The sequence below is a fragment of the Camelus bactrianus genome, chromosome 8 (assembly GCF_048773025.1).
Source record: "Camelus bactrianus isolate YW-2024 breed Bactrian camel chromosome 8, ASM4877302v1, whole genome shotgun sequence".
NCBI classification, from domain to species: domain Eukaryota; kingdom Metazoa; phylum Chordata; class Mammalia; order Artiodactyla; family Camelidae; genus Camelus; species Camelus bactrianus.
The window spans coordinates 36,528,621-36,544,677 of record NC_133546.1 but is presented as its reverse complement, the minus strand read 5'-3'; the positions used below and the strand labels follow the sequence as shown (position 1 = coordinate 36,544,677).

The window sequence follows — 16,057 nt, the reverse complement described above, 5'->3', positions numbered from 1 at the left end:
TTCAATTACAACAAATCCTCAATGAGTAAATAACTGATAGAAAAGCTCACATGCCCACCATGTAAATCTTGGATGGTAAGGAAGAAGGATTTTCTCTTTTGTATTTCAGGACCTAGAAGATCTTCTGAGTACTCTCCATTGTTTTTTAATTTTTAGCCGTTTCCTAGACAATCAAAATGATTTGGCTAGGCCTCTAAGCACGTTGGAAACTATTCTGAGGTATAAGTCACTTTTGTGACTGATATTTGACCCAGACAGTATTTGTAAAGTGGGAAATTGCATTCAATCTGTTTCCAGATTTTCTTGGGAATAAAAAGATGGCATCATTAAGCCCAGATTCTTCATAATAAATAACTGAATGGTTCTCAGTAGCAGCATATTTCAGCAAGAAAGTGAAAACCTTTCCCTAATTTAAACAATATCAAATGGTTAAAAGAGCCAGGGAGGCAAAGTACATAAGTGATGTCAGTCAGACCCAAGGCATCATCCTTTCCTACAGGAAGCAGCTGCTCGCTGCACTATTGAAGTGTTTATTAGGAGAGGATACTGACCCAGTGTTGCCACCTCAGAGTTTTCAAGAAAATCTGTGAACTGTTATTATGATATGGGTTTTCCCAGTTTTCAAACACTGTATGGGTCATATGTTGGCTGACTGGTCCATCGTGGGACCACCATTTTGCAACCTCTAGGGTAGAAGATAGTATTTTTTTTTAATTGTTATTGAGGAGAATTTCAGACATATATGAGTGGACAGAAAAGTATAAAAAACTTTCTTGGACCCAACAAACATCAGTCTATGGCTGGATGTGTCCCACCTACCTGCCACCCACTTATCCCCCCCGTATTGTTTAGAAGCTGATCACCAAACATCACATTATATTGTTTGTAAACATTTCAGACTATATTAGAGTTGTTTTTAGGAAAATAAAATGGTAATAAGTTTTAGCAAAAATAATATTTCTCCAAGATCACATGAACAAAACTGACCACCAATGTTTTATCTGATAAATCACATAAGTTAAAAAACTTACTGGGCATCCACATTACTCAAAAAGTCAGTAAAGTTTCTAAAAAATCAAGAAACAATATGGTTGGCCTTTTGAATTCCTGTCTCATTCTGCTATATTATACCAGTGAGAATAAAATAGGGTATCTGTTGATTGTGGCACCAATTTAGGTAGAACTTGTGAAAAAACTTTATCATTGTGGTTCCAAATTCTGGTTCATTTATAATAGTTGTTAGAGACTCATAATGAAAATTCTATTATCCTGTTGACATAGAGATGGGCAGGAACTGAACTCATGATAGGAGAGCACCTGCTTGTGTTTTACTTACAAGACCATGATCTTTAGGACCTTTGTGCAGCTGATAACTAGAGCATGTGAAATGCTTATTTCCTCTGTGATTTCTTTGCTCTGGAAATCAGCACTGTGTAAATCCATCATAAGGATTTTGAATGTGATGGATAGTTTTAATGAATACCTTTCTGAATCCTACTAGTTATAAAGTTGTCCATAAAGCATTGGTGAAATTTGAGTATAAGCTGTTCTTGCTTATTGCCAATTCATATTGTGAAACACTAACAATATGTACATGAATTTTCTAATCTTTAAAAAATCAGTTATATTAAGTGCAAATATATTTTGAGCATAAATGTAAGAAAGTAGATATCCCCAGAGACCCCATTAGACATTTATTTGAATAAAAGTATCAGAGTACAATTATTTGCTATTCTGAATAAATTTCTTTAGAACGTGCGACTTATTCTACAAGGCGTTTTACATTCAAGACTGCTTTGTCCCTAGAGAGTAGGCAGTAAATAAAAGTATATTAAACTTTTTAAAGGAATGTCATAAAATTAGCATGTGTTTGTTCACAGGATGTGGGTATTATAATATTTTTCCCTGCTGTCTGAAACTACAATAATCACATTTGTTCCTTAATTTTCAGATTGAACTGAAGTGTTGAACTTCATTAACCTTGTTGGAAACTTAGAAATATAATAAGCCTGCTTTTGATCGTCCCCTTTAACCTATGATTTAGATGAAACTGAATTTCAAAGCAAAATGGAATTGAGACTAGACAACACATACATTTGTGGAATTAAGAACATGGTGTAATTTCATGCCATGATGACTTTACCAGACTTGCAATAGCATGAGGGTAATACTCTTGGGAGAATAGCAGGTGTAATCACAGAGCTTCCATTTAATACACTTACATAAACCAAACTTTGCACCATTTTTGTTAGTCCCAAACTGGATACTCAGTATTTCCTTCCAGCAGGAGGTGGACATGTTAGTGGTCTGTTCACTGCACCTCTTGTTTGGGAAGAGAAATGTGGGGGAGGTGGGAGAAGTTGTTCTGTTACTTAGGTGGCTGGCCTTCTCAGATACCACTGTTCCCACCAAAGCTTCATCATGTACCTGCCAAACATTCTAATAAGATGCATCTGGTCAATCAATTGAGTGATGCTAGAATGTTCAGACCTTCGCTTCATTCTCAATAATGCCAAGCATTTCAGGCAGGGAAGCATGATAACTAGATACAGACATATAGCAATAGGAGGCTGAGTGGCAGACAAGGTGCTAATAAAAGGAACTGCTTAATGCAAGCACAAAGAAACAGACTTTCCAGATCCTTCTCACTGCTCATTTGCTTTAACTTTGCTTCATGATAGTTTCTGCTCTAAATAGAAATGAGAAAGAGGCCTGCTGGAGGGGAACTTATTTCTCTCTTGAAATCAGTCTTGGTTTGGACTAAGGAAGAAAACATGGATGCCATTGTGAACTGGATGCTACACCAGTGATGTCTGATACTAAGCACTCCTATCAAAAAAAATTGATTAATACATTAAATCCTTAGGGGAAATGATTTATATTTGATATGACTCTTCATATAACTTAGTTTAGTTATATCAAATATATTTGACAGTTATAAATATTTGCCATGTTGCTACTTTGGCTAATTTTTATTTCCTCAGCATGTAGTAAATACACAGTTTGAACTATATCATTCCAGAAAATAGAACAAAATATCTATATTAATGATGCAAACTGATGATAAAAATTCTCATATGAAAGTGTTTTACTGTGTAGCATAGGAAGCGTAATACTTTACCCACCACTGAAATGCAGTTATCTCTGGGCTGAACAACAGCTAGGGTTTCAGAGCCTAGGACAGCAGTACATAATAGGAAAGGAATGACTTCTCCAAGCTGGAAGCAGAGAGCGATTTTAGGAATGCAGAATTTAATTATCCTCATTGGAATCAGGCCAGGAGGCAAACCATTATTCTCATAAGCAGCCCAATAGTGTTTTTAATGCTCTGGAGCATGCGAATCCATGCAGTGACTTTGTCCAGTTAGTCTAGTCATTTTTCTTGACTACTTTTTATCCCCAGAAGGACCCCACAGGACTGGTCCTTGTGGCCCACAGAGTTTAATGAGCTTGGCAGCATAAAAAAAATGCATGACACCTTTTTGTATCTTTATCAATCAGCACTTTCAACTAGTTTGACGTTTGAGAGACAGATGTATACAAAAAGAACTCATCACCAATCCTAATTACCACTGTCTTTATAAAATATACAGCCTTGGAGAGGATAAAGAGAAGTTTTTATTCTGTTAGTCTGAGGAATCTATTTTTATTCTCTTCGTGTTTTCCTAGACTCTGGATTATTTTTAAAGAAAAGAGTCTAAATTGTGTTTGTGACTAAAGGGAGTGAAACAGGAGGTATAATGGGTTGAGAGTGCTGAGGAGTGAATGTTTGCAGGCTGCAGGGGACGTGCGTTGTCTGTACTCTTACTGAGGTATTTGCTGTGATGTGTTGCTTATCACTGATCATTCTTTCCAAGAAAAGGCTGAAAGTTCATTTGTTCTGCTTCATTGTGTTTAGAGATTAGGGATGTCTTCAAAACAGCTCAGGGTTTTTTGCTTTTTATCACCTCTAATGCATGCTTTTGTCAAAGGTTTACAGAGTTTTTGTTTTGTTTTTAGTTAACTTTTAGAGGAACCCACACATGTAGATAACAAAATCTCAACACTCTTAAGGTACCTTAAAATGTGTCTTTTTAAATTGTCATCTTAAGTGTAGATTATTTCAAACAGTTCTCAGTAAAACTTCATTGAGATTACCTTTACAAAATAAAAAAAAATATGTAGCAATACCAGTAATGTTTATGGAGCATATGTGAATTACCCATACAACAGCATGCATCCTATTTTTCAACTACAATCTTACAAAGGTTATTTTCTTCCAATGTTTGCAATTTAGAATTTCTTATTTTTTAATTATATGACTTCCTGGGAGATGCATATTATTTTTCTTTATCCCATCCTTATTTTACATCAGTCAGTTTCTTCCATCATTTACACCTCACATCCTTAAACACATCATAATATTGTTTCAGTAAGAATAAGTTAATATCAGATTTTGAAAAAGCAAAGACTGCAAAATTTTTTAATTGTTTTTATGTCAAAATATGAGAAAATATGCATTTTATGCTTTTTATGCCTATATGATAAATACTAGATATTTATCATATTACATATTTATCATGTATGCAGCTACTGCTGGAGGATGGGATGGGACTGTTTTAGCAGTAATCCTATGATCTGAAGAGGCCTTGAAAAGAATCAATTAGTCTACCCTATAATGTGGTAAAATCTAAAGAGCTAAAGACCTCAGGATAAAAAGTGATCTTTTCTATAAAGATTTCAAGCCTCTCTCTATAAGTACTTTAGCTCCCTGACATGCCTAACCATCTTTCTTATGTCATATATGAATTTAACTCACAATTAAAGCCCGTTTTCCCATCTCAGAAAAGACGGTGCACAGCTGTTCCCTTTTCTTCTTCAAAAATCACCTTACATTTTCTAGCACTTCATTATTGTCACCTACTCTGGTTTCTCAAAATAAACCTGTCTCTGCCAGTGGGCTGTCTGTTCATTCTTTCTCTCTGACTCAAACATTTAGGTTATTTTCTGGCACTGAATTTTCACTTCATTTTTTTGGAGCAAAATGAGTCACATGTACTCATATCTCATTTCCAAATACCTATAAAAACATTACTCCCAACCAGTCCTTCTCCTGTGATACTTTTATCCCGTTTTCATCTTTCACATTACATATCCTACCAGGCAGAGGTCAATGAGTGTTCCTTCCTTTCTGCATTGAATGAATACTTTGAAATGACTCCTCTATACCAGTCACTATCCAAAGTATCTGAAGCATAAGAGATATGGCATCAAGCAAAAGAGACAAAGTCCCCGTCCTCATGGAGTTTATAATCTAGTGGGAGGGGTAGACATTTAAACTAATAACCTAATCCGTGTACAGGAGGTCAGGTGGTGATAAAGTTAATCACCAGCGAAGAGTCAGTGCAGCAGACCTGCTGTTGCTCGCCTCTCCTGTCTTCAGGAGGGCTTGCTTGTGTGGGTGACCCTTGGCTGGCCCTGGGAACTTAGCCTTTGGAAAATTCGCCATGCTACCAACTGGTAAGGTTATTTCTCAATGCCTGTGGCACTGAAACATCCGGTACCAGCTTGTCTAGCTAGTTTGTGGAAACGATATGATATATGGTGGACACCTGCTTTCCTTCTGGGTCTGGAATTCAGTAGTCACGGCCGGCTGCTTACACAGTGCTCAGTGCCTGCACAGCCCTCCACATGAAGCCTGGACTCCGAGGCTCAAGCTGGCTTCCCTGGACAGAAACACCTCACATGTGTTGTTCCAGGTCATTGCTAGAGGAATATGTATGTCTTGTATGACACCCTAAGGGGAAGGACTTCAGAAGCCTGCGCCTGATCTCCTCCAGACCCCACCTGAGTCATCATTTTTCCTTGTTGAACCTGCTCTGTAGGGTTGCGGAGTGATGGCAGTGTGCTATCTCAGACAGGATTGTCAGGAAGGCTCTCTAAGAAGGGGATATTTCAGCAGAGGCCTGAATGAAATGAGGGACCAAGTTAGGCAAACATATGAGGGAAGAACGTTCCAGCTGGAGCAAGAGCAAGTGCAAAGCCCGTGGAATAGGAGCACGCTGGCATTTCCAGTGTGGCTAAAGCTAAATGAGGGAGGTGGAGAGATGCCTGACATAGGTTAGAGAGACAGTCCTGGCACAGATGAATCAAGAAAAACTTACATCTTACTTCTCAATAATTAATTAAGAAATCAAAGAATATACTTACACGGTTTCTGTTGAGAAAGGTAGGCCATATATTGGAAATGAAACTTTTCTCACTAAATGAATCTGAAAACGTCCCTCAGTAAGGAACATTGTAATAGAATTCTATAAATAAGAGAAATAAAATTTTTTCTCCTGGCATTAAATGAATAAGATCTGTATACATAAGCAAGATTAATGACCAGTAAGACAAAACAAAAAATGTATCTAAATACGTGACTACAGATTTGAAAAGAAGAAAAACTCTAGTCAAATTTATCTGAGAATAATTTAAAGACTGGTAAATTGGCACTCTATTTGAGAACTTACAGAGTGTTTGATTCACTGAAATGGAGCACATATAAAACCACCTGGACCAAGGGAGCACACATCTATTTTATAGCAAATGAAGTACAGTGTGCACTTATGACCACGGGACCCAATGGTCCTATTAAATACTACACAACCCAGAAACTGCCAGACTATGTGGGTAACGAAACAGACTTTTGAAGGTGCCTGTGAAGTAATGCTTGAAGATGACGCTCTGGGAAGCTCTCCTTCAGGATGTGCTCTCCACTTGGTGCAAGGAAGCTGGTCCTTACTGGATCTGTGCTTATCTCCAGGGATGTCTGGAGCCATGGTACTGACCGTTGGACAAAATAAGGATGAAGTGTCGCAGCTGGTGATTTATAACGATCTGTTTAAAGTCTGAAAGTCCCCTAGCACTTTGTACTAGCTTATTTACATGTTTATTAAAAATTTACTGAAGGATGAGTCTGCATCTAACTTGTTATACAGACCAGTGGGGTACAAACACCCCTCAGTAAGCTCATACCTTGACTTTCCTGAGAACAAAATAACTTGTATGTATCTTGGTAGTTCATAATCCCAAGACGAAGTGCATTCTGTGCAAAGGACCTAGGGCGCTGTGCTTGGAAGTTAGCTTTTCAAAAATTCTGTGTTTACCTGCACTTTCTTTTTCATGCTGTATCACATCTTCCACCATTAGTGAAGCTTGTGTGAATTTACCTTGTGGATTCTTGGCAATTATCCAACTGTGTATAATTTCTGCACATTGTAAATCAGTAATTATATTATAATTCTCTGTCCAATAACGTGCAATGCATGGTCTAAGAATCAAGAGATGGAGCTGAGTGGTCAGCTTCCTCATAAACGAGGCTTCAAAAAAGTGTAACTATTTCCTTATTAAGTAATTCAATAAATATTTATTGAGGACATATTTAATAGACACTGTCATACAATGTCATGCAGTGAGGATATTGTGGTGAAGAAGGGCACACTGTTCTGCACTCATAAAACTTGTAATCTATTGGGAAGGTAGATATTAAACAACTTTTATTAAAGAACTATTATAAGTTTCACAAAGACTTTATTATACTCATTTGCATAACTGATAATCATTGAAAATTAATTTTTAATATTATTTAATATAATCTATTACGAAATTTGAGATGCACAAAATTTAGGCTTCAAAATTTTTCTGTAAATGATTAATAGCTCTAAGTATGTTTTGAAGAGTTAATAATGAAAATGCTACACTGATTTTTGGGCTACTAGCCTTTTCAAAGCCATCTTCAGAAGGAGGAAACACCACAGGTAATGATGAGAAATAAAATATTTGTATTTTAAGCAAAGCATTGCATATGCTCAAACAAGCAGCCTCAGCATGGCTTTAATCTCTTCTTTAAGAAAAGTTTATGACAGTAATACAAATCAACTTTATTTTTATATGAGCAATTTAAAAAGAGAATGAAGGAGATTATTCTGACCTTTGGAACAATATGGCTTCTACTCTTTACTTAGGCTTCTCTGGTTTTATTTCTTGCTAAGTGACCCGGTGATACAAAGACAACAGAGCGATTTATTACTTTTATTATACAACATTTCATATTACATAGCGATACTGTCATTGAAAAAATTGGCTGTGCCTCCAGATGCAATAACAAAATGACAGCTTTTATGATGAACTTCTTACTCACCAGGGTCTTGTGTCTGTTCTTCTAGTCCTTAGGTTACTGGAAACTGAAAAGTACACAATTATTTTCGTAAGTAGTAGTCCTTGTTTATTAGATATTTCTGTTTCTAGCTTTATTCTACTCTGCTTGTCAGTCATAATTGCCAACAACTTATTGAGACAAATGATAGCCTGTCACATTGACACCACGTAATAAGATAGCTGTAGCATTAATTCAAAAGATCCAATTCAAATGGCTCAGTTGTACGACTGTAAATTACAGTGGAAGTTCACACTGCTTATGGTGACTGGAAATTTCTCTCATTTAACATTCAACCTGCCATCTGCATTATTGTAACTTAAAAATACAAGATAGTCCCATGACATGACATTTGCTGGAATTGTGTAACAAGTTATTTGGAAATTACGTGATAGGTTCAAGTAATTTTTAATATGGAATCTTTAGCTTCTCTGAAACATAAAATGTCTACTCCTTCACTTCTGCATTTTAGACGTGGACACTGTTTTATGATAGGGCTGTAAAAGTGAAGGTACTACAATATGTTTTAAAACTGCAGCAATTGAGAGAGCAGAGGTAATTAGGAAATCTACTAGGGATTTAAAATGTGACTATTTTAATGGCCTTCAGCCATCCCCAAAGTGATTAATGACAAAGAAAAAATCTTTGACGTTGACTTACTGTCAATAAGTTAGCAGTCCCTGATTTAAAAGGCTATAGATATTTCTGTGCTTCTACAATGCAAAATTTTCTGGAAAAATAAATTCCCTTAAGAAGATGCTTAAACATTATACACTTCTACAAGGCTGCCCCAACATCCATCTAATTCTGGTTATGCAAATACTTAACAACTGTTTAAAAAAAATAGTATTTGACTGAATTCCAAAACTACTTGCATACATAGTTTGTTCAATTACTTCTGGGTAATTTATGTATTTTCATCTATTTTAATAGGTTTTTCTTTCTCCTTGTTTCATTTTCTAAAGCTCAGTGATTGTTATTGACTGACTGATACATGCCACGCTTTCTGTTTTTTGTTATTGTTGTTTTGAGCTTAAAACAACACTCATTTATTATTTCCCAGTTTCTGTGGGTAGGGAGTCCAGCAAGTCTTAGCTGGGTCCTCTGCTCAGGGTCTCTCAAGGCTGCAGTCAATCACGTTGTCAGCAGGGGACTGAGGTCTCATCTGAGGCTTGAGGTCCTTTTCTGAGCTCATGCAGCAGAACTCATTTCCTTGCAGCTGTAGAATTTCAGGCCACCTTTGTTTTTATCTACCACTTTAAGAGGAATTGTACTTCTCCCCACAAAGTAATTCTCTGAATGAAATAGACAATACTTAAACATTACCATTTTTCTCATTTAAGGTGATGATATAACTATCTGGCCTGGGAAGTGTAAGCAGAATTACATGTGAAGACATTTAAGCATTCCAAGACTTTCCTAGGAACCCATACTCTGGAGAAACAAGATGGAAACATTTTGTACTTAGGGTAGCTGGTGAGATTGGGGAGGGGAAATATATCCAAATTTGTAGAATTTTAGTAACCACTTGGGAAAAATAATAATAATATGCAAAGAAATATTTCATGAAGCATATGGTAACTATCATAGGTAGATATAAATAACCTCATATTCAAAAGTATGCATTCTCTATCATATAATATGGATCAGAGAAAATTTGGGGGAAGGACAAGATATGGATGCTGAATACTATCAAGGTTTCTCTGAGTTGGAAGTCCTTGAAGATTTCTGATTTCGTTTGGAAACTGCAAATTCTAGAACTAATACTAAAAATTCCACTATAAGTACAAAAATAACATCAAATTACCATAAAAAGATAAACACACTTTTGAATATCTGCCATTTTTAACTTGCCTTTATCTTTGTACTCCTCCATTGGCCAAAAGAAAAATTTTGAGTGTAGTAAAGTAGTAACATTTAACATACCTTAAGTTCAAAATTTTTTCAATTAATAAAATTGACTTAGAGTAGAAACATATTAATACACACATGCCCTTACAAGTAAAATCCACTGATTAAATCATTGATTTTTCAAGTTCTTTGGTTTGGATTATGTGCAGGAAAGATTTAACATAGCAGGCCTAAGACTGCCATCCTTAGAAAGGCGGCTTGTAAGATTTGTCCCTGGCTGGCATCTGGGAACCTCGATTTCAGGAGGCAGTGAAAAGATCAAATGAGAGTGCACTTAGACCAATGGTCCTCAAATTTAATGTGCATAAGGATAAACTGGAGATCCAATTAGAATGCAGATTCTGATTCAGTAAGTCTGAGGTAGGGCCTGATACTCTGCATTTCTAACAAATTCCCATGTGATGTTGATATTCTTATTCAAGAACCACACTATGAGTGACAGGAATGTAGGACACTCAGTTCCATTTTCAGAATAGCAGGAGAGGTTGAGTTGACAGAAGGAAGCTAGCAATGAATTGCTAAATTTTTAAATTTACAACCTATTCAACTGACAACACAGTCAAACTTACTATAGCAAAGCTGTATTTCCAGTGCAAATAAAGACAATACTGCAGTAAAAGCAAACCGTGTACATAGGAAAATTGGGTAAGTTGACTTAGGTCTTTGCTGTATCAGTACTTAGTCTTAAAACAATGATGTCAGGAAAGTGTCCTAAGAACTTTTATTCCTAATACCAAGAGAAGAGACAATCACTCAATGATTTTCTTTTATGATTTGCTCCTCATGTATTTTATTTATTTATTTTTATTGAAGTATAGTTGATTCACAATGTTGTGTTAGTTTCAGGTGTACAACAAAGGGATTCAGACATATATTTTTTTTTTCAGATTCTTTTCCATTATAGGTTATTTCAAGATACTGAATACAGTTTGCTGTGCTACACAGTAGGTCCTTGTCTCTGATTTTTATAATTCAAAATAGGGCACCAATAGAAAGTTCTTTTAAAAATAATAATAATAAACTGCAGGATAAAATAGGGGCATAAAAATGAATATACAGTTCAGGAGACACTAACATATAAAGATATGATTAGTAACAAATCATGAAATATAGAACTAAAACAAAACAGTTATGGGAAATAATTAAAAAAAACCCTGAATATATAAATAATAGCAATGTGATAATAATGTAACTAACAAAGATTAGGAAAGAAGGAGGTAATGAAGAAATTTAACTTTGCTGAATTTATAATTTTTATACTAGCAAATGTATATCTAAATATTAAAATGATAATGTTTTAATTATGTAATATATTTAATATTTTGTTAACTTTAGTTTTTTGAAACAATGTAACTTATTAAGAAACATTTAAGTTCAACAGTTACTTGAGGTTCAACTCATATATATTTAATATAATAATATAAACTTTATATAAATCACTAGTCTTTTTGATAACAGACATTTAACAATGTAAGGTGGTCTCTCATTGTAGTTTTGATCTGCATTTCCCTGCTGAGTAGTGATACTGAGCACCTTTTCATGTACTCATTGACCATCTGTAATACGTGGGTTGCAAAAATTTTCTCCCATTCTATAGCTTGCCTTTTCATTTTGTTGATGGTCTCCTTTGCTGAACAGAAGTTATTTAGTCTGACATAGACCTACTTGTTTATTTTGCTTTTGTTGCCTTTACTTTGGGTGTCAAATTAAAAAAGTCATCGCCAAGACTAATCTTTTTTTTCTTCTGGGAGTTTTATGGTTTCAGTTCTTTGAGAAAACAAGGGATAACAAATGCTGGCAAGGATGTGAGGAAAAAGGAACCTGTATACTATTGGTGGGAGTGTAAACTGGTACAGCCAGCCACTGTGGAAAACTGTATGGAGGGTCCTCATGAAACTAAAAATAGAACAATCATATGGTCCAGCAATCCCACTTCTAGATATACAGCCAAAGGAAACAAAACCATTATCTCAAATAGATATCTGCACTCTCATGTTCACTGCGTCATTATCCACAATAGCCAACAGATGGAAGCAATATACATATTCATTAACAGATGAATGGATCAAGAAAACATCACACACACACACATACAATGGAATATTCTTCAGTCTTAAAAAAGAAAGGAATTCTGTCATTTGCAACAACATGGATGAACCTGGAGGGCTTTATGCTAAGTGAAAAAAGCTAGATAAAAACAAATACTGCATGATCTCACTTATTTATGGAATATTTTTAAAAGGAAGTTGAACAGAGAAACAGAGAACAAAAAAGTGGTAAAGTGGTTATCAGAGGCTGGAGGAATGGGGGAAATAGGGAGAGGCTGGTCACAGTACAGAAACTCTCAGTTATCAGATGAATAAAGTCTAAGGATCTAATGTACACAGTGGTGACTACAGTTGATACCCCTGCATTGTATAATTAAAATTTGCTGAAAATAAAACTTAAATGTTCTCACCAAAATTTTTTAAAATGGTAAATATGTGCAGTGGTGGATGTGTTAACTCGATGGGGGAATCTTTTTACAATATATATTAAACCATCACATTGTACACTTTAAATATCTTATTTTTGTCAATTATACCTCAATAAAACTGAAATTTATGTATACAAAAATTATATATATAAATCGCATTTATGTAAAATATAATTTCTATAATATATTTTAAATATAAAATGTATCTTTTAAAATTCATGTAAATTAGATTTTACTGAAAAAAGTATTGAGTTGAGCCCAATTCGATATTTTCTAATTCAGTAAGTTAGAGTGGGGATCTGATAATTTGATTTAAAACAAATTCCTGGATGAAGCTGATGCTGTTGGCTCAGGTACTATAATTTTCAAACTGGTATTATTAGATTATTGTAAAATGGTTAATAGTCAGACTATGGAGTACGTCTGGCATAGATTAGAATTTGTCACTTAAAATCCTTGGCAAATTAATTAACTTATTTTTCTCCTGTATCCTTATTAATATACTGCTGGTGGAGAATACTTGTACACCTATGTAGGGCTTGTTGAGAAGTTAAAGACAATAAATATTAAACAGGTAGATTGGAATTGTGCACATAATACTCAACTAAAGGAACCTTTAAAAATGTATTTATGTTAAATGATATTCACAGGATGCTACATGTTCCCAAATATTACTGAAAGTTATTTGGGGGTAAGCAAGATTTAGATTTTGTCATGGTTTTTAAGCAGGCATTTTTGTTCTTAGTTTGATTTTTTTTACAGCTTTATGTATAATTGATATATAGTAAATTAGACATACTTAAATTATTTGTGTTGCTAAATTTTAACATATGTATACATCACTGACATCTACACCATGTCACCCACCAAAATTTCTCTTTACCATTTTATATTTGCTCCTTACTGCCCTCTATCTTCCCTTCCCCATCCACACCATCTGCATTTTTCAGAAATATGTATAAATTGAATTATGCATGTGTACTCTTTTTTGTCATGTGTGCTGTTTTTTTATCTGCTTTCTTTCACTCAGTATAATTCTTTTGTGATTTATTCTTGCTAATTGCAGGTGTTCATTACTTTTCACTGTTGAGTAGTATTCCACTGGAAAAATATACAATTTGTTTATCAGTTGTCTAGCTAATGAACATCTGGGTTGTTTCCAGGTTTTCACAATTGAAAATAAATCTGCTGTAAACATTCATGTTTAAGTCTCTGTTAGGACATACAATTTCTTTGGGGTAAATTCCTGAGAAGCATAGTTGGATTATATGTTCAACATTTTAAACAATTTCCAAGCTGTTTTCCAAAGTGGATGTAGAATTTTATATTTATACCAACAGTGAGTAAAAGTTCTAGTTGCTCCGCAACCATTTTACACTTGGTGAGGTCAATGTTTTTAATTTTAGACATTGTGGTGTGTGTACTGATATCTCTGGCAACTTTAATTTTCATTTCCCTAATGACAAATGATGTTACACCTGTCTTGATGTGCTCATTTTCCTTCTATCTTGGTCTGCTTGGGTTGCCATAGCAAGATATCATAGATTGGGTGGCTTAAACAACAGAAATTTCTTTCTCATAGTTCTGGGGGCTGGGAAGTCCAAGATCAAGATGCCAGCTGATTTGGTTTCCAGTGAGAGTTCTCTTCTTGGCTTCAGAAAATTGCCTTCTTGCTGTGTCCTCACATGGCAAGGAGAGAGTAAGATCTCTGGTATTTCTTATTACAATAAAGACAGTAATCTTAATAGATCAGGGCTTCATTTTTATGACCTAATTTAATGCTAATTATTTCCTTATTCCAGACACAGCCATACTGGGAGTTAAGGCTTCAATGTACGAATTTGGTGGGGATACAGTTCAGTCCATAGCACCTTCCATATAATTTATTTGGTGAAACACCTCCTCAAATCCTATGCCTATTTATTTTTATTGTGTTTGTTTTCTAATTGCTCAATTATAAGACCTCTTCACATATTCCTGATTCAAGTCCTATGTCATATGTGAGTTTTGCATTTTATTCTGGGCTGTGGCTTATCTTTCATTTTCTTAGTGGTCTTTTTTTTTTTTAAATTGAAGTATAGCTGATGTACAGTATTATATAACTTACAGGTGTATAATAGAGTGATTCACAATTTTCTTAGTGGTCTCTTTTGAAGAGCAAAATAATTAAATTTTGATAAACAGTCTATTGAATTTTTCTTTTATATATCCTGTTTTTTTGGTATATATTTAAGAAATCTTTTCCTAAGCCTAAAGTTTCTAAGATTTGTTCTTGTATTTTCTCCTAGAAATTTTATAGTTTTTAATCTTACATGGTGGCCCATGATTCATTTTGAGTCAATTTCTATAAATGTGTGAATGAGGTAACTGTGGAAGTTTTGTTTTGTTTTGTTTTTGTACAAAATCTTCTAAATTTGTTCCAACGTCATTTGACTGGATTGTTTTTCCCATTGAATCAATTTCATACCTTTGTCAAAAATCAACTGACTTTTATATATAGGTTTATTTCTTGGCTCTATTCTGTTCTATTGATTTTATTTAATATACCACCCACACAATTTTTATTACCACAGGTTTCTAAGTGTTGAAATAAGGTAGTGTTTTTTTTTCATTTTTTTGTCTTCCAACATTGTTCATTTTTTCAAAGTTTTTAGGTACCCATGACTTTCACGTTTCAATGTAAATTTTAAAATCAGCTTGTCAGTTATTTTTCAGAAATGCCCATAATTTGAAAAAAATGCCCATATTAGAATTCAGATTAGAATTGCATTAATCTATAGGTCAGTTGTGAGAAAGTTAACATCTTAATAATATTGAGTTTTTTGACCTCTGAGCATGGTGCATCTCTCCCTTTATTTAAGTCTTATTTAATTTCTCTCTGTTATATCTATGCTTTTCAGTGAGCACGCCTTGCACATCTTTTTTTTCAAATTTATCCCCATTTATTTCATATTTTCTTGTATTTATAGTATTTTTTAATTCAGTTTCTGAGTGCTCACTGCTATAATATAAAAATACGACTGACTTCTGTGTATTGATCTTCGATGCTGCAGCCTTACCAAACTCAGTTAATTCTAGGAGCTGATACTCTGTCCTGTTAACTCTTCACTTTGGTCTCTTAGGACTTTTAGCTCTGTAATCTGCCAGGCTCTGTTTTAGTTTTCTTTCTCTGGGTTCCCACTTGGAAAGTCTCTCTAAACAATAGGCTGTAGCAGTCATAGGACTCACCTCCTTTGCTTCCTTTCCTTTGTTTACTATCCAATGTCTAACAATCTATTGTTTCATGAATTTTGATCATTTTTTTGTTTCAAGCAGTAAAATAAACATGATCTCTATAGCTCCACTTTGGTTGGAAGCATGAGTCTACAACATTTACATTTAATATGATTACTGACTTAATATTTAACTCTACCGTCTTGCTCTTGTTTTCTATTTGTACAACCTTTGCTGCCTTTTTAATATTTTTATGCCTCATTTTGGATTAAAACAAA

General features: G+C 34.6%; 2 long non-coding RNA genes across 8 annotated transcripts in view; one reads left to right on the top strand and one right to left on the bottom strand.

Annotated features, from left to right (window-relative positions):
• The window catches only part of LOC141578361 (uncharacterized), an 809,650-nt gene that overhangs the window by 740,148 nt on the left and 53,445 nt on the right, over nt 1–16,057 (top strand). The window lies entirely within an intron of this gene.
• Nucleotides 7,410–16,057, bottom strand: part of LOC141578362 (uncharacterized) — a 36,113-nt gene continuing 27,465 nt past the window's right edge. Inside the window, exon 4 of the long non-coding RNA XR_012508647.1 lies at nt 7,410–8,207. This is a non-coding gene — a long non-coding RNA (uncharacterized LOC141578362). The remainder of the gene's footprint in view (nt 8,208–16,057) is intronic.